Genomic DNA, 21,197 nt, shown 5'->3' on the forward strand with positions numbered 1-21,197 from the left:
TCCCTGTGACTGCTTTTTTCTCCCTCCCAAGTGGGATTGAGAGATGTTCCCTTGGGTCCTTTGCTTGTTAACCTTTTTGAGTTCTGTGGATTGTATCCTGGGTATTCTGTATTTTTTTTAAAGCTAATATCCACTTATTAATGAATACATACCATGCATGTCCTTTTGGGTCTGAGTTACCTCACTCAGAATGATATTTTCTAGTTCCATCCATTTGCCTGCAAAACTCATGATTTCCTTGTCTGGCCTCAGTGAGACAAGAGGAGAGAGTTGAGGTCTTAGGGAGTGAGGAGGCCTGCCAGGGTAGGGGAGGTGCTGACATCCTCTTGGTGATGGAGAGGAGGAATGGGATGCGGAACTGTCTGAGGGGTTCGCAGACCAGGAGAATGATAATGAGTGAACTGTAAAAAAGGTTAAAGATAAGTAAAAAACAATGTCTAAGTTTAAGTTGACCCCTGACATAGGCTACTTGAAGGCATGACATGCATTTTTCAAGTCCTCCATGTTCCCGAATGAACTTGTTTGTCTGACCCACTTTTATTAGTCTACTTGGCTAACTATGCTGCTGAGGAAGCAAGATTGGACAGAAACTTTTAGTTCTGAATCACCAATGACAGTCTCTGGTTACTATCAGATTCCCTTAGTGCAGGTGGATCTTCCTTCAGGTTAATTTAAGTCTTTATCACCCTGCTGACTCTTTTAAATGGTCTAAATTTACATGTCTTCTGTGTTTATGTGAACAGTTTCAGAGTACCATCCTAAGCACTCTGAACTTCTGAAATGCTCACTGTCAGAAAGTTTACGACTCTTGCAACCTTGTAGGTGGCAAAGTTTTCGCAAAGATTGAAATAAAGCCAAATTGTAGCTTCTAGGTTTCTTGTCTCACTAAAGCTTGGCCTGCTTTGGGAAACTGTTGGAGTAATTATTTATTTACTATTGTCAACTAAGGCTTTCATACACAGCACAAAACCTGCATTGTGTTTGACAGGGAGATGACGGTCAACTGTCCACTGTGTATTTGCTGAAGGCATTAACATGGTGAAACTGTGACTCGACAAATGTAATATGGTAAAAATATTTGTTGTGAAGCTTTTACACTGAATGCTGTATGAATTTGATTGTAGGAGAGGTATAGAACAAGGCGTAGTGACATACTTTTAAAATAATAGGACTAGAGAAAATATTCAGTCTTCCTGGTAGAATAATGACATTTCAAGACAAATGCTTTCATTTTTCTATGAACTTGCTGTAATAATCTCCTGGATGTTTGCTATTTGGGACTGGTAAAATATTTCCCAATTATTAGTGTAATATTTTCCCATGTACTTTCATTGACTTTGTCACATATACCCCTATGCTTAGAGAAAGTAATTAGTGGTTAATGAAAACAACTGGCTCATTAAGAAAGGAGAAAGTCCCTCTGAGGGAGTTTTAGGAAACATGAAAAGCATTTTGAGTCTATCAAGCTCGGGCACTTGCTTCAGTTTTAGACTTACTATGACTAGATATGATTTGGGGCATATGACATCTGCATGCTGTTTTGATGGAAAGAAGAGTGGGGCTAAGTTGGGAAAAGAGGGTCTAAGGATACATCACAGAAACATGTAGAGAAATTTCCAAGCACTGTAGATAATGACCTACAAATAACACTAGTTTTAAAAGATATATAAAAGGATATAGGATATATATATATATATATATATATATATATATATATATTCCATATATATGTATGGAATTTCATAGTTTGGTGTTATTTGCATGACATAGGGGTAGTGCCACCATAACCAATTACCATACCCTGTGGCAGATTTAATAATTAAAACTCATTTCCTCAGAATTTGGGGGAGCGGAATGGCAAAAGTGCCAGCAAGTCTGAGTTCCTCTGGGGTCCTTCTCTTACGAATGAAGAAGGTCATCTTCTCTCTGCTTCCCTGTGTCCCATCTCTTTCTTTATGAGAACTCCAGTCTTCTCAGATTAAAGCTTATTCTAATTACCACCATTTAACCTTAATTACGTCTTTAAAAACCTTATCATCAAATATAGTCACAGTCTGTGGTTCTTGGAGTAATGACTTCTTCATATGAGTTGGGAGAAGGTGGTGCAATCCACCCAAAGCAGTGTCTGAATATTTGTGTTAATTGTGGATATAAATTTTACTTGAAAAGGATCTTTTTTGTTATTCCCAATTCTGACAGTCTCTTGCTTCAGTAAATCTGATGTTAATTTTGTCATAGACTCATTGAAAATCTATTTGATATATAAATGATGCTGGCAACATGTCTCATGTTTTATTTACATTGGCTGTATCTTCCCTATTATACTTTAAATATTTAATATTTAACTTTACTTTTTCACTGTTGAATCAAATTTCTCATGTGCTTAGAACATAATGCTAGCCAGCCACATATAATTCATTACACCAATAATAGCCATATTCTGTGTCTTATTATAAGACTTAGTATAATGTAATACAATATATATAAATTCAATATAAATAAATACTTGTCTTGTAAATTTAAGCATTTTATACATTATAAAGAAATAACCTCTAGCTAATTTTGAGATATTTCTGCACAAATCAGGCAATCCAAACCCTCTTTTTTTTTTAAAAATAATTTTTAGCTCTTCCATACAAAAAGTGTTTATAAAACATTAATGGGCAATTTAACTTCAGTTTCCAGAGAGAGATTTCTGCTGTATCAGATCTTATATTTGCTACAACACAGTATTCCCTTTCCCAATACTTGCTCTTATTTCCCAGTAGATCTCTGCAGCTGCTACTGACGCCTGTCTGAAGTAGGAAATTCCTCCCCCAGCAATTCTTGTTCAAATATTACTCCTCACTACCACCACTTTCCCAGGTTACAAATTGTTCTTATATATTTGTACCCCAAAGTCAAATCTTCAGATAACTATCTTCAAAGATATTTAATGACGAAGTGCCTTTTAATCTGCTGAACCCAAAAGCAAAAAGGAAGAACATTAGAAAAATTCAGAACTCTAAGGAAGACAGCTGCCTGGCATTGTATATACCACAGGCATATTCTTCTTAAATGGATGCATCAACTTAAAAAAAATGATAAAAAAAATTCTTCAGGAACATATATTGTTCCTTTAAAACTGTAAGTAATTTGATTGAAAAGTAGTAATTACACTATACTGGATTTAAAAAATACTTATTTCTTCATACCATTAAATTGTATCACATTTACGTTTTCTTAATGTGGAATGTGCCTTATATATTCTTTTCTTATTTTATTGTCACGGGATTTATCAGAGGATCCTTATTTTATGGATACAGAAAAGGGAAATATCCTTTAGGGAAACAAAAAGAAACTTAATTGCTAACTTGTGGTTATTCGCACCAAGCACAAAACAGATCCTATCTGATGATATAAGTAGAATACACTTTTCTTTGTTATTATGTATAAATCAACATGTATATATATGTTGACAGACATAGTGTGAAAATTTATTTAAAATGTATTACAATCTCAGTACTACAATATCAGTAAGATCTAAACTTGAACAGAATTTTACAAATCAATATGACCACTTAGGGATAAATTTGAAATGATAAAGAAGTAATTCTAATCATATGTGTACTAATTACTTATTGTCAATATAATACTTTATATTACCCCTCAAACCTAATGATATAAAAAACAAGTGTGGTTGTTCAGGCATCTAGAGGTCTACTAACTCCTCATTTTAGCTAGCCATGTTCTCTTGGTTGAGGTTCTGTGCGTGCTGGCTTAGGCTTACTGGTCCCAGTGTCCTGGATTCTTCTCTGTATTTCTACCATTTCAAGCAGGACAGTCTCATGACAACAGCATGCCCAGAAAGAAGTAAAATATACACAGCTTCAAAGCCTAGAAAGCTCACACACCATTGCTCAGAGATGAAATGACATCTTATATAATGAAGATTTAGAAACTGGTACAGATTTTCATTCTATGAAAGCATGAAAGACTTTCAATGAATTTCTGAAAGCAATTCAAGTGGAATCATCACGGGGTTTTATCCATAACGGAACTGCAAGCTTGAATCCTGTAAATGTACAATTTCTAAAAGATAGTGTAAACACGGTTAGAGAGCAGAACATGTGGAAACAGCTAGCTACACCCACATAACTAAATTCTTTTCTTCTTCCGAGGTTCAAGACTGTAGGCAAATAGTTCAGCTGAAGCATCACCTAGGCTGCCATCCAGGACCAGGAAAGGCCTTTGCATGTCTTAGATGACTGTCAGGAGGCATCCTTATTAGAAAGGATGTGGGAGGTGTCTATGCCTTGTAATTCAGATCAGAGAGCTAAAGCACCAGCAGCAAGTATGATAGATCAATTACATAAGAGTAAGATGAGGGACAAAGAGTCTGATTCCCTGATGATCATGGAGCTCCCACATAAGTCTCTGATGACATAATGTGGAGCTTCATAAATATGGAATGATGCTTGCATGGATGCTTGGCCAACGAGTTTAAAGTCTCTTTCTTTTGTAACAGGGCCTCACTCCATGGTACATAGTACAGGCAATCTTTGACCTCTCAACCCTCTTGACTCCTCCTCAGGAATGCTGAGATTACAAGTGCACATCACTAGGATGGTATTTAAGGGTCTTTTCTCCTTATAATTGATTGAAGTTTCTAACTCATACAATTGCCATTATCCGTGTGTGTGTGTGTGTGTGTGTGTGTGTGTGTGTGTGCTCGCGCCTTGGTATTTGTACCATGAATTTCCTCCAGGATAACCCTGATATAGCAGACAGAACTTACTTGTCAAAATAAAAGGTAACTCATATCATGTGTCTACTGAAAAAAACAAAACCTTGAAATCCAGAAGTGGTTCTATCTGCTACGGTGTAGTTGATGCTGTACCCCTTCACTTCCCCCCTTTCCTGCTTTTCTTATACCATTAGCACCACTTCTTCTTTGTTTGCATTCCAGCCATGCTGACCTCTTATTCTCTCTTCAATACACCAGCCTAAGAACAGGGCTTCCTTCTACATGAGACATTCTTCCCCTGGTTATCCTTTGAATTTTTTCTTTCTTTCTTCATGACTTTATTTACTCCTATGTACTCTGGGCATCACATTCATTGCACCTTTTCCCTTCATCCTTCAGCATTTCTCCCTCAAACTGAGTATAGTCTTATTGTTTTCATATAACATCAGCCATGGTGTCTACATGTTTTTGGTGCTTACATGTTTTATTTCTTCCATGGTATGATTTATCAACTGGCCCTTAATGATAAAAATTCAAGAATAAGAATTTAGCTCAAACCACTTGGGGGGGTTTTCAAATATCCACAAGGTTTTTTTTAATTATTATTTAAAAAGATTCTAATGAGTTTATCCTAAGTTTTCTTTACATTCTTCTTATAGGAATTTCCTCAATTTTGTTCCACTTAGAATGTTTATAATGTATAGAGTTAGATATTGATGGAAACACCTTAAAAAGCACAGATTTCCTAAGAAAAATATAAGAATAATAACTATAAGCATACTAAAGCATAAATAACCCAAGAAATATAAAATTACATATAGGATCAGTGAAATGGCTTGGAAGATAAAGGCATGCATTGCCAAGCCTGACAACATGAGTTCAATCCCTGGGACCCACATAGTCAAAGTAAATTGAATCCTTGGTGCCTACATAGTAGAAGGAGAAAACTGAATCCTACAAACTGCCCTGTGATTTTTACATAGGCACTATGCATGTGTGCCTACATTAATGCATACACACACACACACACACACACAGAGAGAGAGAGAGAGAGAGAGAGAGAGAGAGAGAGAGAGAGAGAAATATAGTATAATATAATATCAACCTTAAAATGATATATAGATTATGGAAAAATTAAATGTTGCAGAAATGTTTTATTAAAGGAAATAAGCTGACCTTCTGCCCTAGGATGAAGAAACTTGGTATTTGTTCCATTGCTCCTGTCAAACAGAAGTAAAACTCTGCAAATCATAAGCATAGCATTTCCAGGAAATCTAAGACTACATAGAAAAACCCAGTCTGGGAATACCAAAACAAACAAGCAAACAAACAATCCATTTCTTAAAATAAAAGTAGGAAAACACCAAAAAGACAAGAGAGAGAGAGAGAGAGACTGTGTACTGAAATACAGAACAGTAGATGATATTCAAAATCAGTCTGAAAACAAAACAAAGCAAAAAAGCTAAGCTCATTCGCACAGACTATGGAATGGAAATACAATTCATATTTGTATCTTTACCCATAGAGGGAAATACAAGAATGAAAGTTCAACATGAAATGGTACCTAAAAATTCTCCCAAGTCTGTCAAATGACATAAACGTGTGGATTTAGGAACCTTGGTGAACAGGATAAACTTAAAGAAACTTACCATTTTTGCTGTCAATTTGGGAAATGATAAAGAAAAAAAAAATGTCTTGAAAGTGCCAAGGAAAGGGATCACTTTAGCTAGTGAGAAAAGGTCTGGGATGGCTACTGATTTCTCAACTGAACCCCAAAGCATCAGAAGAAAGTGGAGCTTTTTTTTTTTCTTTTTTTAACTAAATAGTGAAGAAGAATTGTTCCAAGCCCGACTGTCAAATAAAAATATTCCTCCGGATGAAGAAAGAAAATCAAGATCTTCTTAATGAATGAAGATAAAATAATTTGTCAACAGAATGACAGAAGAAAATACTCTAAACAAAAGACAATTGAGTGAAGAGACATGACACATTAGGAAGGACATATTTATATATACATTAATGTATAAATAGATTCATATGTATATTCATATATACATAAATATACATAATATTCTAAGCAAAAAATGGATAAATATAAAATACTTCCTTTTTTGAATGTCTGAATTATGTTTGATTGTTGAAGGAAGGTATCATCACATGTCAAGAATTTCTAAGAGCACACTGTTGTACAGTGTGTCGTTATATAGTCTAAGCATAGCAATAAAGAAAAGAGGGAGCGTTAAATTACAGGGGCATGCAAACAAACATAGAAAGGAAGTAGTTTTTGTTTTATATAGCATATGAAAATTCCTAGAGACTCTCTCCAAATCTGCAACCAATATATGAAGTCAATAGTTCCCAACCATAAAAAAGTCTATTGTGTTTCTACTCACTGAAAAACACATAGACATTAAATATAAAAATAGAATGCTATTTACTACCAATCAAAATACTTCAATATATTTTAGTAAAATGATAATGAGGCTTATACATTGACATATACACAGTTCTCTCATGAATGGAATTAAAGAAAATCTGGAGGCATTATTTTCCCAGGATCAGACACAACTCAATAAAATTTTCAAATATTTTCCAATTATATATACTAGCTTAATGTAGCTCTTTTATAGTCTCAGTAAGAATTTTTCAAAGGTATTCAAAATATAGAATTTGAAAACAAAGGCAAACTAAAATCTTTAAAGCAATTTTGAAAATACAAGAAGTAAGCTTGTGCCGCGCCAACCCTGACCAGCAGGAATTAAGACACGGAACAACCGGTTCCTTCTCACAGCAGTTTACTCAGGATGCTTAGCAGTTGGTAGTCAAGATGGAGAACCCGTGATCCCTTCTCCAGCGCAGCTTATAAACCCTGCCAGGAGCCCATGAACTCATGCCACGTATCATCTCTCCATAGGCTCCTGACGCTTGCGTAAGATCAGGCCACCTTGAAGCACAGCCTTCACACCTAATAAGGACTTGTTTATCACTCGGCCCTCCGGTGGCCATCGCCATCTTGGGGCGAGGTTCTTATGGCACCTAACATAAGCTAAGAGAAATCACTTAACCTAATTTTAGGACTAATTACAAAGATCAGTATTCATGACTACAAGGTAGAGGAAGGTGGGGTGAAGCCTGGTAATTTTTGAAAGCATAAGTGCCTGACTGACTTTTATACTGTGAATCCATCATCCTGAGAACACAGGAACCACTAAACAAACAAACAAACAAACAAACAAACAAACAAAATCTACTGGGTGTGATACTGTAAGCTTATAATGTAAGTCATGACTGAGCAGGTTGACACACCCACATAGGTATAAACACAACACATACAGTCAGACACACCCACATACACACTCAGAGAGAGTGAAAGTAAGAGAGAGACAGAGAGAGAGAGACCGCATGGTTAGAGATTAGACACAGTGAGACAGAGTAGAACATACAGAAATAGTCCTAAAATATGCCAGTCAAGGTTTTAGGAAAGTGTGAAACAATACAATTTTTAGTGAAGGTTGCAGGAGTAATTGGATTCCACAAACAAAAACAGTACAAAAACTTTATCCATAGTCTCATAGATTGCTTAAAAAATCAACTCAAAATATACCAGGCCTCAAATATAATGTACAAATAAACCTTAAAGAAAAAAAAATAGGATAAAAATGTGAAGAGTCTAAGTGTATAAACCATACTTATAGTTAACATTATAACAAAATTCAAATAAAAAACTTAGTTGTCTTCATCAAAATTCAAAATTGTTAAATTTAAATTTTTAAGTTTAAATTTAAAATATCTGCTTTATGAAGAACCTTATGAGAAGAATAAAAGGCAAGTTACCAAAGCAGAGAAAAAAATCACATGCATGACAAACGACTAATGTTTAGAATTCTCTCTCCAACTCAAGTGGTAAAAACTAAACCAAACCAAAACCAAAACCAAACCAACAACAACCCGCCCCCCACCACCATAACCAATCTACCTAGAATTCAAGTGAAAGATAGGAAAGAACCTTTCCTTGACAAAGGATGAAATACATCCAAAAGTGAGTGTGGCTGCACATCTGTATTCCCAACACATGGCAGAGGAGGTTAGGAGGATATTAAAAGCTGTGTGTGTGTGTGTGTGTGTGTGTGTGTGTGTATGTGTGTGTGTGGTGTGCCTGTGTTGGTATGTGTGTACATGTACTGGTGTGTGAGTGTGTGTGAGTGTGTGTGTATGCTGCATATGTGTGTATGTGTGCATGTGTTTATGAAGTATGACTATATACTTATAAGAATAGCTGAAATCACCAGCAAATGCTGACAAGGACATAGAAAGCCAGGTCATTTTCTCCTTGTTGAAGGGCATGTGTGCATGCCCTCTGGAAAGTAGTTTGTTGGTTGGTTATTTTACAAAACAATGACGACAACAAAAGAAATCTATATATAAAGATACTGCACGGCCCACAATTACACTTCTGAGGCTTTATTTATTCCAGAAAAATGAAAAAAAATCTTCTTACGAATCCTATATATAAATATTTATAGCAACTTCATTTGTAACAACTGATAAATAGAAACACTCCTATGCCCTTCCTTGAGCATATATTTAAACAAAGCGATATGTCCATACCATAGACAACTACTCAGCAAATACTCAATAATGAGTTATTGATTGTTACAATGACATGGATAAGTCTTCAGTGAGTTATTTTGAAGGAAATAATCAACCCATTAAGACTGTGAACATATAATTCCATTCATATGATGTTTTTGAAATAAAAACAGAGTAAGTTGTTCCAGGGTCATGAGGAGGTGAAAAGAGGGTATGACCACATAGTGCAATACCCGAAGCCTTATGTTGATGGAAATAATCCATGGCCTGACGATGTTCATCAGGGTCAAGATCCTGTTTGCGCTATTACAGTTTTGTAAGATGCTGAAATTGGAGGGGGCTCTGTCATGAGAGCTCTGTTAAAACTACAAATTTACAACAATGTAAATATAAAAATGTTTCATGTGGTTCAAAAAGAAAAAAGTACTGATATGATAAACTTAAAATTCAATATTAAAAAAAATCACCTATTAATACCTGAGTCAGTAAGATTAAAAAGTCAATCATGAATGAGCTGGTCCAGGGAAACATTCAGAAAGAGAGCATAGGAGTCACAGAGGTGACAGACAAATTTAACCAAGTCTCAAATTCAAATATAACCACTAAGATCTGTTACATAAATTTGTGTAAGATTGACTGATTAAAAACAAAACAACTCTCCTGTAAAAACCTAAAGACAGGTATTTGTCTAACCTCCTAGGACATTCAGATAATTCTCCCGAACTTCTTTCTAAAATTTGATTTCACGGGAGAAAACTAGTGTTTGTAAAAAATTTTAGGAAGATCTTTCTTTAAAATCGTCTTGCTCTTTTGACCTTTGGATCAGTTAGTATCCAGACATAGGTCCGAGACTGATGTTTCAAGAACTGATTTCTGAAAGAACTTGGATTGCAAGAATCTGGGCCATTCAAACCCAGCCAAGGGCAAAGCTTTCATAGCACTCTCCATTCTGCCAGGTCAGGGAGAGTTTACTGTACACAGTTATGAGCAAAATCAGCACCCTGATGACAGATGACCTATCCCTCCATCTGTGGTCAGAAGAGAGTCTTAGGTAACAGTAAACCAGGGAAGGCTAGCAGACTTCTTTCAGATTCTATGCTGTGTAGGAAAAAAATGGGATTCCAGCTAAGATTTTCATCGATCTGATTTTCATGCCCTAGCTTCTGCTCATGCCAGGAGCATGCCAGGGCAGAGCTTCCTTAACTAAATTATGTAAGGGCCCCATTGCCCAAGTTGGCTTGGTTCAAATTGATTCATCTCCTGTGCTGAGCTATGCAGTAGGCAAAAAGAGTTCAAATACTCCTGCTATCTACATTTCTGAATTTCTATCAATAAAGCCTGCCCCCAGCATGTCTGGATATTTACTCTCATTTGTTGTTTAATTTTTTATAGTTCAAATGGATTTACAGGGATTTTAATTTTTTATGTTAAAATTATGTATTGTAAAATAAAATGTTGAATAAATTTCCTGCTTTTATTTCTTTCATTATCTCCCAAGGACACTTCTCTCTTTTCCAGTCCAAGAGTTCACTTATCAAACTCCTACACTCGCTTTCAAGAGTTGCCTACTTGCTACCTATGTCACATTCCCCATGAGACCTTTCTCACGTCTAGGACAGGTTTTCCTCTTGTTTCCTCTCCATGGATGTATCTTTTTGGTACCTTGCTCTTTTTTCAGCAGATGGTTCGACTCTGTTTATAAAATGTTGTTTTTGCTAACATTAAAAGTCTTTATTAATAATATTTATTAATAGTTTAATAAGTGAACCTATACATGGTTGAAATTATTTCATCCATGTTAGATGTCTGTCTTGGATCCCGGACTTCACCCATGACTTCCAAATATAGTTAAGGTAAGAACATTGAATCTTAAATTTGCAGAAAATAACAATATCAACTAAACAACCAAAATGCAAAGCCAATCTAACTTCAAAATGAAAAACTTCTACCAAAGGTTGTCTGCGAGCTGTCCTCAAGGGGTTTCACTTTGTTCTGTTTTTTTCATTGATGTTGTTCTGAACAGCTTTTTAAATTGATAATTAAAAAAATTTTAAGGCATAATCAGAATCCTTTCCCTTTTACCCCTCTCATTATGTCTTCACATAGAAGACAAAATGATTTGGCACAACAAAATGCATACGTTTCTAGGATCTGTTTTGTTTTGTTTTGTTTTAAATCTGGTATAAAACTAAACAATAGAAAGATGCCAGGACAGACTTCCACAGTCACTCTCTGTGAAAAGTGATGCAAGGGAGTTGACTTAGGAAGAGCTTGAGTTCTTGGGGCGATTCCTCACCCATCAACGTTTTCTGTTTCACAAGGGATACAATCAGAACCTATTACACGAGACAGGGCATGTACTGTTTCCTAAGCTTGGGGGCAAATCTTTCCTCCCACAGCAAAGAATTTATCAGTTCACCACCCACTCACTCACGAAAAGAACTGCCTTGAAGTCCTTATGCCCAGCCAGAGTCGCCTTGGGTGTTTCCTGGATCTGTCCAGTGTGTTCTAGTTTAGAGATCTCTTGTGCTGTTTCCAACATCTCCAGCCTCGTTAGGGCTACAGTCCAATTTGACTGTGGAATCCTTTCTATAAAACTTGCTCTCACAAGAGGTATGTAGAACACACTCCTCTTACAATTGAAAAAATTTTAAAGCACCTCAAAGATGCAGCCTGTATTTTATCACCTGGTAAAGTATTTATAAGGTATGATATGAGCATGCAGTCTGAAAAATAAGTTAATGACTGGAAACTGCATTTCAGAGAGTTGCATAGATACTTGAATTTCAAGCAGTTACCAAAAATGTCCCAAGAAGAAGCATTTCAATCTACTGCTCAAGTGAATGGGTCATGAAAGAATCTTATTCCCTTTACATTTAGAAGACCTTCAGATACAGTCCAGAAGGGCATGGTTGACAAATGTGAACATTGGACTGCCGCCACTCATTAGAGCTTTATCAGAAGCAAATGTCACTTTTACTAAATCAGGCTGTTGATGTTGCAAGATATTCTAATTTTTCCACATTTTGGTTTTTGAAATTATAATTACATTATTTTCTCCTTCCCCAGACACCTCTCACATATCCCATTGCTTTCTCTTACATTCATGACTTCTTTTTCTTTACAAACACATACATACACACACACACACACACACACACACACACTAAACATACAAATAGAATTTGCTCTGTCAGTATAATGATACTTGTATGCACGTGATTTCATAGCTAACCAAGTATAAGGTATTCTATTTATTATTTCAATAGAAAAGACCCTTCTTTTATGCCATTAACTTGAGAACACAATGAGATGATGCTGACCTAATAATGTATAACATTCTCAAAGCTTCATTCCAAGATTAAAATTTATTTGCTTTTTAAACCTGAAATTTAAAACATGCTGCTCTTGATTTAGAAAAAAAAAATACATTAGGCCCAGTATTTTTGCAGGAAAAAAATAGTTGGAGTTTTCTCTCTTTCTTTTTATTTCAGAACTGCTTTATTGTTTCAGTAGATTATAATTTATTTACTTTAAGAACATGTTAATTGTTATCAGGTGTACCTTTAAATTTAGTTTTCAAACACTGATATGGGAATATAGCGCTGGCTCTAAATAAACAGTTGCTTAAGTGCATACAAAATAATTATTGCGTGTCTAATAATCCTAGTTATAGTGATTAGATGAATATTGAGGGTATTCAGTGCATGCTCTAAACAAGCAAACACTCTAAATGGTGCATACTCCAAATTAAGTTCATAACGTGAAGTTTACATTGCCCCTCGCTGAATGGTGCTAGCAATTGGCACTCACAAACTTGGTTACATGTTGTCTAACTGTGCAAAGAATCAATGGCAGTCTTGCTATATGTTTGTGGCAACAGAGCTTTAGCTGCTACGGGTGGGAGACTCACAGGAAGTCAATGAATTCAAGTATTTCACACTCCAGTAAAACCAGACAAGTTTATTGAGAACCCTGCAAAGAAGAAATGTGCAAAAGTGGTAACAGAAGAAACGGCCCTTGGTAAGACAAAGGGCTGGGGCGTGTTTATTTAGAACATCCTCTTTTTCATTTGCATTCCCATCAAGTACTGCCCACCATGCAAATAAGGCCTGTCCTGATTGGTTGATTTGTCCAAGTTTCTTCTGCAGGTCTCAGTTGGCCATTTTAAATTTTGATTGGTCACATCCAAACGCATTCTTACCCTACCAGTTGTTTGGGCTGGAAAAAAAAAAAAAAAAAAAAAAAAAAAAAAAAACAAAGCCTCTGTTTTCTATTATAAGTTTGTTAGCAATTTTTTTCAGTTCCAGTTTTGCACTGTGGAAATTCCCTAACAGAGATCTGTGGTGGCTCTCTCTATGCTTGTGCAGTTGGGGATAAATTCTAGGTTGTTGTTAAGGTGTAGGTACCGAAGCTGAGCGGTTCACACAAGTATAGAATTGGGTGAAAAGCAAAAGTAAACGTGAAGTATGCTTCAGAGGTGACAAAGGCAGCCAATATTGAATGGCGAATTGATGGACTGGATCCTAGTCAGGGTTTGTTACAATTAGCTGTCTGACCTTAGGTAAATCAGTTCATCTTGAAGGTTCCCTCCGAGTCTAACATTCAGTTACTCCAATTACCAGTAGTGTTGCTTTGATTTGTATTATTAACCATGCACCAAGAGCACATAGAAAAGGCCCAGTAACCACCCTCATTAATTCACCATTAAACCTTTGATCATGGTAATTTAAGTACTTTGAAACCCTAGGAAGAAAAACAATGAATCAAGGCTAGCTGTGGCTATTGTAAATAGTAATAGGAAATACACTTCTTTTTAATGAGTCTCTTCCCGAATTGTTTCGGGTGTACGCTTCTGCTCCACCGTGCACTGGGGAGGTTTCTGTTAGGTTTTTGACTTTATCAGACTCCCAGGTAGAGCATTCTCACCTTTGCAGAAGTAGGAGTCATTGCATTGATTGTCTTGAGTAAAAGGAAATGGCTCATGCATCTTTTCTACATTATAACAAATGTCCTTTTGCATTATAATTGAATGGTGATTGTTGTGTTCAATCAATGGGAAAGGTTAAAAGAGCTCCTCTGCCAGCATTTTTAATGGAGAAGTCGATTAAGATTCAGTTTAATCATTCTGGCTGCCTCAGAATTAAAGCAACAAAGACCATCAATGGCACTATAATTACTAGTCTTTCTGTAAGTTTACACTGCTATTTATGCAGCTATAAATTTTATTATAATGCACAATGCATCTGGCTTAACTTGCTGTATTTGCAATGTAAAATATTTGCTTTAATTGTATGAAGAAAAGAAACTGTTCTGATCAAGTATATATATAATTTAATCCATTTTTTTTCAAAGCCTGCGAGTCTAAGTGAATCAGTATGATACTCTATGTTAAATAGTTTAAAGTCATGGCCTTAACCTTGGGACACTTGAGACATATTTCAGTTTATTGAACATGGAGACTAACATCTCTCCCAGGTGACTGTAAAGGGTCAAATGTATTATTCTAATCCCTGTTCCAAACAGAGAAAAGGTCATTATACAGTACCCACTGCCTGTTGTAAAGAATGAAAAATTCACACTGGGGGCGTGGGTGCAAATCTATTTTAGACTTGGCCTTTAAAATGTTTTTTAAATTGAATGATTAAGTGGTGATGAACCAGAAAAAATACCTTGAAATTGATCCCATTTATTAATTAGTTTGCACATGTAAAGGTCTTTCTATAAATAGTCAGAAGACTAGAGAAAATTGTTCTTCTTGAATGAAGGAATGACTTTCAAATTAACCTTTTTTCACTATAGAAATGATGCTTATAAATGCACTTATTACCATCCAATACTTTACTAGGAAGGGAAGTTAGTCTTCAAAGTTTGTTCTTCTAGGGCCAAAGAGATGGCGCAGTGGGTAAAGGTTCTTGCTACCAAGCTTGAGGATATAAGTTCAAATGCCACAACTCACATTCTCAGAACACGGAAAAACACCCATGGTAAAGGGAAAGACTTGACCCCTGAAAGTTGTCTTCTGACCTCCACACATCTCTAGAGAAAGCAATTAAATGAAGACACATAGAATTTGTATTAGTGTTGAAAATGTTAGCTTTGCTGTGGTCCTTGTAGAGTTATCTTTAAAACTCTTTATTGAGTCTGAGATATTGAAGGCTAAAATAAAAAGGTTGGAGAACAAGCAAGGCAATTTGTGATTAGAAAGAGGGGGCATTATTCATTATTTTATTTATTTGTGAATAAGGTGAACTGTAAAAGAAGATACAAAAGAAAATATGCAGTTATAATTTTTGATAGAAAAGTTTCCAGTGACTCAGATTTTCCTGAACTTTCTATAAACAAAGGGAGGGGGGTGAGGGGAGAAGAAAAGAAATTCATATTACTGACAGAACTCCATTCTTAAAATCTTTATTCTTATTTTATGGGTAAAAAGATTGACATTTTGTGAAGTGTAACATTTCTCTAAAGCCACAAACATGAAAGAGAGGGAAGACTACAAACCATGCTTCTGCCAATCCAGGATGTCTGCATGGCCATGCTTGGAGAAAAGGTGCACACATGCCTAACTTTTTGTTCTTTAATATTCTTATTTTTCTTTTTATTGAAATAGATTTTTTCACATAATATATCCTAACTATTGTTTCCTCTCTGACTCCTCCCTCCAATCCCTTCCTACCTCCCCTCTCATATGAATTTACCCCCTTTCTGTCTTTAAATTAGAAAATAAACAGACTTCTTAGGGACAATAAGAAAATACAATATAATATTAAGATAAAACCAAAACTAACACATTGGAACTAGAAAAAAGAAACCACCAGAATACAAATAGCCTGAGAGAAGGCACAAGAACAGAGGCTCACTCTTTCATGCTCTTCAGAATCACATAAAAACACTAGACTGGAAGCCATAACATTAGTGTGAGGACTTACTTGGTGCAGAACAGTGCTGGTCCTGTGCATGCTGCCTCAGGCTATGAACTTTGATCACATTGATTTAGAGGACCTTGTTTTCTTAGTGTTCCCCATCCACTCTGGTTCTTACACTTTTTCTGCCCCATTTTCTGCATGATTCCCTGAGCCCTGAGAGGGGTATTTGATAGCGACAACTCATTTAGTGGTGACTGTTTCAAGTTCTCTCATTCTACGCCCACTGTCTAGTTGTGAGTCTCTGTATTTGATTCAGTCTTCTGCAGGAGGAAGCTGCTCTGCTGATGAATGGGCAAGGCATTGATCTATGAGTTACAATAGAATGTCATTAGGAGTCATTTTCATGTCACTTTTTTATTTAGACAGTAATATTTGGTTTTATCCTAGTTCCGTGGGCTATCTAGCGCCAGTATCCAAGCAAGGTTCCATATTGTGGAGTGGGCTATAAGTTAAATTAGATATTGACTGGTCACTTGAGCAAATTGAAGGCCTTCATTCCACTAACATATCTTGCAGGAAGTACAACTTTTTCAATCACAGAGTTTGTGAGTATATGTCTAATTCTAAACCTACATATATTTTACTCTGGGTGTATACAATCAGTCCTGGTAAGAGACCAGATAACCCTGCCCTTGATTTCTTTATAGGAAACTAAGGGCAAGAAATAAGCCCGTCATACAAGTTTTCCATGTGTACATGAGCATGCCAGGTTTTTAGATATATCAGACTATGTTATCTTAATATTCCTAACAAGTAGTCATAAATGATTCAAATTTTAATGTAGAGATGGGCTAAGATAGATAAGACTTAACACACAACGATAGAAACTTGCCCAGGATTTTAAATTCTACAGCTTCAAGGCCAGGGTGTCCTAAAGTCTGTGCAGTTTCCATGACAAGTAGGTGTGTCCTTGGAGCAGCCGTTGCAGGGTCTTCAAGTTTAAACAATAAAGTATTCATACTACACCTTTGATTGTCAGAGAAATCTATATCAATTGATTTTTCTTAAATTATGCATGCATTTTTATAAGTTTTTTCTCTCATTTGTGAACATACAATGCATTTCAATTTCACTAATAAAGTGCTGTGTTTTTTTTCCTGTTGGAATTATGAAAATTGAATTTCATTGTAAAGTGTATTAGGAAAGATAGATCATTAGAATCATGAAAAAGCTCTTATAATAAATTCTTTTGCTGCATGTAAATATTTTCTATTTTATCTGAATAATTTATTTCTGATATCTAAATGATTTCATAGTAACCACCATTTCTACTAAGATACACTAGCAAATGGTACATGTTTTTTTGTAAGAAATCTTAGGCATCTAGTGAATTTGGTTAATTATGTTTAAAAACTAATTTATAAATGCTATAGTCATAAGGACCAGAAACACTAAAAAATGCTCATATAAACCAAAAGCAAGGTGTCTTTAAGCTTATATGTTTCAAATTACTATTCTATACAAAATTGAGAACTTGTGCTTTAAGTTTGTGAAGATAGTATATTACTTGGCTAAAAGTTAACTTATTTATTTGCAAATAAATGAAATGAATGCCCTTTAAAGAATTGTAATTTCATAGATATGCAATTTAGCCATCATAATGAATAAGTATAGAAGTACACTCAATGACCTAATGACATCATATGTATATGATGTATATGTATATATATTGTATATGTGTATATATATATATATATTGCAGTATCCAAGCCCAACTGAGACAACCATAGTTGAAGTTGCCCTAAATACAGTTCGAAAACCATATTTCATTTTCATTTTTTATTTAGTGACATTCATCAAGTGACAGAGACAATTTGGGGGTCACTGAGATTCCATATTCAGAGCAACATAAGAGGTAGAAAGCAATGGAATTTGGAAGACAGAAAAACCTAAATACAGTTTAGGTTGACAATTATTAATCGTTTTTAATTTTTATTCATTTGGATTAAACAGTATAGTCTCAATTTAGGTTTTTGGAATATTCTATAAAAATTATTCCAGGTGGAATAGCTATATTGCTCTTTGGCATCATATGCCATAATTTATTATATGATAAATGCTATAACGAAGAAGACCCAGAAAAGAATTTTAACCCAGTAATTGTTTTTTCTTTTCATGTATTATTCGATAACAGTATTATAAAATATATGACAATATCAGCTTGAGCCAGAGGTCCACGGGGAAATGAATCAAGATCAACAGATATTTTAGACAAACAGTTGACAAGAGTTTTAATGTGGATAATAAAAGTCAGTGTTCCCTACCATTATTTAGACTATGAACAAAAGTATTTACAAAACACCTAGGCCTTCCTGAACTTTGACCACCATTTTCATATATTAGATTTTCTCTTTCATAACAAAGAAAAAGTATTCAGTCTGAAGGAATAACAAAAACAACACTGTTTTAGAATGCTAAACTCTATTTTAATTTTAATTTTTTTTAATTGAGAGACATTCCTCATGTGACAGGGACAATTCATGGGTCCTTGTGATTCCGTATCCAGAGCAACAATGGAAATTGGAAGACAGAAAAATATTTGACGGCATAGAAAGCTGGGGTGCATAATGAACTGAAAGTTGGCTTGCCACCAACTGACTACCGGAGATTTTTCTGACACAAGGTTCTAAAGACACATAAACTTGGACAAAAATCAACACTGTGACATACGTTCATTGAAGAGTGAGGTTCTCTATTTAACTTTCCCCTTTAATAGTAATGTTGTGTGGACATTTTAGCTATTGTTAGACCAATTCTCCATTTTCAAACAATGGCAAAGTTAGCCATTCTCATTTGTGCCTTAGATTTAGGAAAATAATGGTCAATTTGATGAGAAATATTACTCGGGAAGGTTTATGAGTCAAAGTTTACCCAATAGACAGCTTATGTTTGGACATTTAACATTAAACTTAATCTTCCAAACTTCAGTGAAAGCCAAGAAAATGGGTTTGGGCAGGTTCACATTGATGCCAACAACACCTTTGAAATAAACCAAAGACATTCGGTAAAGCGCTCATAGAAACATGGTAAAGATACCAGGATTAGTAAATAAGTATCTGAGTGTTTATAATGGAATTCTTCAATATTTATTTTTTACCTGTTCATAATATTTTACTGTGGTGTATAAAAACACCAGGCTGCCTGGTTCTGTGGTCAGTCCCACCGAGTTTTGAGACTAATAAACTTCCTTTTTTTTCTTTTCTTTTTTTTTTTTTTTAAGTTTAAGATTTTTAATAGCCATGCAAAGATCTTTAATTTCACTTCATGCTCCTATGGTTACAAGATTTGATACTGAACATAGGTTTGTTGCAGAATATTTGATCATGCTGTGAATCCTAAGATTATGTTGTTTACTGGAAAACACAAACCTTTAATAAACTTCCTTTCATTCCTTGATAGGCACAATAGCATTGACAAATCATTCATGATTTTCCATTGACCTTGCCTGAGTTACTGGTCTCCAAGGATTCACATTATCTATCATAAGGCACTGGCTGTCCTCCGGAACCTTGTTCCTTCTAAAAGTAGAAGAAGATAGTCTGAACTGTAATGCAGGAAATCCTGAACTAGCTGAAGAAGCCAGAGAGGGTAAATGCAACCTTATGAAAAGCAATGACACCATCATCACCCAGGGAAACTGAGTCTCCTTCCATGCAGGGACACCAGTTCTCTTGAGATATTTGACCCAGTTCAGGTTCCTCATGGCATTAATGTTATCCTATTATGCAGAGTTCTTTTTATCTTAAGTAATTTTGGAACATTTTTAAGTGAATCTTCCTCTCTTTGAAATATTGTTTTGGTTAATCAAATTCAGGGTAAGTTTCTATGTCATATAATAAAAATAAAGTTTGATTAACGAGAGTTAATATTACATATAAAAATAATAAACATGCAAGCATTTATGCATTAAGTAGTGGTAGGCAGTCACCTAAAATAAACTTAATTCCTCTCATCTTTACATAACAGTCTCCTCTTACATATGGAGTTACAGGATCTGTAGCTTTCTTTGGATCAATTAAATATGACAAATATGATGGTAGAGTTGCTCACTTGATCATCTTATGCTGTAGGACTCTGTCTTCCCAAATTAACTTTAGAGAGTGTTAGCCTGAAGAGATACATGCCGTGATGTTAGAGGACTTGAGATGGCATGACCTCGCAAGGAACTGAGTAACTTCCCTGAAAGCCACGGAGAACATGGGAAGTTCAGTCCTACAAGCAAGATGGCGGACTCTGCTAGCTAATGTGCAAACTTCGAAGGCGATCAGACTCTGCATCCCAGAAAGGTTGTAATGTGTCCTCTGAAGGAACCTGAGCCAAAGTCCAGCTTATTTGTGGCTATACTTCTTTTTCAAAATTTAAACTTTATTATGAAAACGAAACCATGCCAATAGAGACAAACAAAGTAACAACAACAACAACAACAACAACAACAACAAAAAACAAAACAAAACAAAACAAAACAAACAAAAAAAACCCTCACACAAAGCCAGCCACAGTGTCTGTATATCTCAATGAGCTTCTACACAGTTAGAAAAGCCACTCTGAAGATGCAGCGCTTCACACTGGATTTTAAACTTTCACCAGCGCATATATTTTTATGCACTTTAATCTACAAGCCTGTAGCACTGATGTAGAAAATGGTGTAATAAAAAAAAATGTGTGTTTGTGAGCTTCTAAATTCAAGGTAAATTTTTATCCATCAGCAGAAAATTCCTACAGACTCCAAGTGCATGGCACAGCCAAGCATGATGCTACAACTTTCAGTACCACTATCTCGTGTAGCTTGTATTGGAATTTTGAATTTTAGGCTGTATGATAGCAGAATGGAGCTTTTAGAAGGTTTCATTGTAATGTCAACAGGACTATATGTTGTTATTACAAACAGCAAACTAAGCTGGCCCCTGAGGCTAAAAGGCCTTTTCTTAAAACTCTTTGTATGAATATGTTAA

The sequence above is a fragment of the Arvicanthis niloticus genome, chromosome 3 (assembly GCF_011762505.2).
Source record: "Arvicanthis niloticus isolate mArvNil1 chromosome 3, mArvNil1.pat.X, whole genome shotgun sequence".
In the NCBI taxonomy this organism is placed as follows: domain Eukaryota; kingdom Metazoa; phylum Chordata; class Mammalia; order Rodentia; family Muridae; genus Arvicanthis; species Arvicanthis niloticus.